The following is a 2,563-nucleotide window of genomic DNA, read 5'->3' as shown; positions in this document are numbered from 1 at the left end:
CGCCTGGGACGAATTTGCGTCCTGAGCCGCCTTTCGCGTGGGAGCGATATCGTAACTCGCCCTGCCTGTGTCTTTATCACGTGAATGAAATATTTGCACTGTTTTATGCCACCTTTGCCGAACGAAACTCGGTACGCTTAAGGCACTTGCCTGATATCGCGGTATAATCGCACGTACTGGAAACCGTTGGTAACGACTCGTCGACGTGAGCTGTACCTTGGATCCTTGTAGCATGGAACTTCCTTCCGATTGCGAGACTACGGAAAAATTTTCGGTCCGCGCTGATTGGTCGTGGTGATGGGAAAGGGGCGACAAGTTGATGCCGAAACTGAAGGTCACAATTAACCGAAAAACGCAGGAGTCTTTGATCGCCGCCGCCTTCTTATAATCCCTTCCGTCGTTACCATTATCGGCTCCTGAGATCATACTCTATGTATGCGCACGTGCGACCGCTTTAGTTCGTTCGACCTTTATGGTGTGTGTGCGTGCATGTGTGTGTGTGTGTTTATGTCGTGCACGACGTATTCTACGATAGAACATTCTCCCCCGTTGAGAGGGTATACTGATCAAATATAAATATAAATATAGGCCTTAGATTTTACATAACATATTTTCGTGTACAATATTGCGGTAGCTTAAATGTATGAATGTATATAGATATCGCTTATCTGTTATCCGGTTGGAAGCGGACATAACGATTTGACCGATCTTTTAATTTCGCCGGTCGCCGTTCGTATGGTAGCCACGCGTACGATTTCGTCGTCGCCTGGATGAAGCATCGTAACTCGACCTAATGCCCATTGAGTGCACGGCATGGTCTTGTCTTTAATGAGAACTGCCTCTCCAACGTTGAGGTTTGACCCGTCCTTGTTCCATTTATGGCGCATTTGAAGTTCGTTCAAATATTCGAGACTCCAACGTGTCCAGAAGTCTTGACGCACCTTAGAGATGTGTTGCCAGATGGAGAGCCTGTTTACTGAAGTCGTTCTTAGTTCATATTCCGGCAGGGTTGATAATGGTTTGCCGATGAGATAATGCGCCGGAGACAGTACTAATAAGTCGTTCGGATCTGACGATATAGACGTAATAGGTCTAGAATTAAGAATACCCTCGACTTCTATCTTGAATGTGTTCAGTTCTTCAAAGGTGAATAATGAATCGCCGACTACGCGCTTAAAATAGTGTTTGAATACCTTTACGGTAGACTCCCAAAGCCCGCCGAAATGAGGAGCTGCCGGCGGAATGAAATGCCAGGTGATCCGACGTTCGCTCGCGAATTTATTAACTAAATCTTTATGTTCTTCTGAATTGACGAGGACGTATAGTTCTTTGAGTTGGTTATTCGCGCCTACAAAATTAGTCCCGTTGTCGGAATAAATGTGTTCCGGTAATCCTCTCCTAGCGATGAATCAACGCAGCGCCGCGAGGAATCCTTCTGAAGTTAAGTCGCTCACGATTTCGAGATGCACGGCCCTAATTACCATACAGACGAACACGCACACGTATACCTTGATCCGCGTTCGATTGCGGAATTTTTTCTCTTTGATAAAAAAGGGACCGCAATAATCAGTGCCGGTGTTAGTAAACGGAGTGGCCGGCCGTATGCGGACCGCTGGGAGATCTCCCATTTTATGTTTAACCGCGCCCGCGTCGAATCGAAAGCAGTTCACGCATGAACGTATGATTTTTCGTACTTGATTCCGACCGTCGGGTAACCAAAATTTTTGCCGAAGAATGTATAGGGTTGTTTGTATACCGGCGTGATGTTGACTCTCATGAATTTCTCGAATGAAATTATATCGGTTAGCCGATGTCTGTTCGGAAGCAAAATTGGATGTTTTTGAGTAAATGAGAGAGCCGACATTCGGATACGTCCCCCGACGCGAATCAAACCGAAATCATCCAGGAACGGGTTCAATTCAACGAATTTGCCTTTCTTTCGCGATCCCGTGCTCAACCGTCTGATCTCATCCGGAAATCGAATGGTCTGAATTATTTTTAACACCCGCATTTCCGCCTTGTTAATCTCTTCTGCGCACAAAGATCCGCGATGTTTATTATCTGGGTGAAACCGAAGACAATACGCGATGATTCTTAGTAATTTCTGATAAGACGAGTATTTATAAATAATATCGAAATCGTTTTGCGTGGTTATGAAACAAGCGTTCTTTTTTAATTCCGGTATTTCGATTACTTGTGTGATTTCATCGGGCCATTCATGTTCTTCGTCAACGAGCCACGAAGGCCCGGTGAACCATGTCCGATTTCTCATAAATTCTTGAGGAGTTTGCCCTCTAGATATCGCGTCGGTGGGGTTACTTGCCGTTCTGACGTGTCGCCATTTGTGATTCCTAGTGAATTCTTGAATGTTTACTACTCGATTCGCTACGAATGTTTTCAATAAATGCGGAGGCGTGTTTAGCCAGTGCAACACGATGGTAGAATCGCACCAAAAAACGGTCTTATCAATATTCATGCTTAAGGGGATGCTAAACCGATTACTCAACTCAATCAAGGTCGATAGTACAGACTTTTTTAATTCCAATTTCGATAATAGTGGCGA

This window comes from Trachymyrmex cornetzi, unplaced genomic scaffold, assembly GCF_001594075.2.
Source record: "Trachymyrmex cornetzi isolate Tcor2-1 unplaced genomic scaffold, Tcor1.1 scaffold1355, whole genome shotgun sequence".
In the NCBI taxonomy this organism is placed as follows: Eukaryota; Metazoa; Arthropoda; class Insecta; order Hymenoptera; family Formicidae; genus Trachymyrmex; species Trachymyrmex cornetzi.
The sequence above is the reverse complement of the archived record's forward strand: the minus strand, read 5'-3'. Positions refer to the sequence as shown.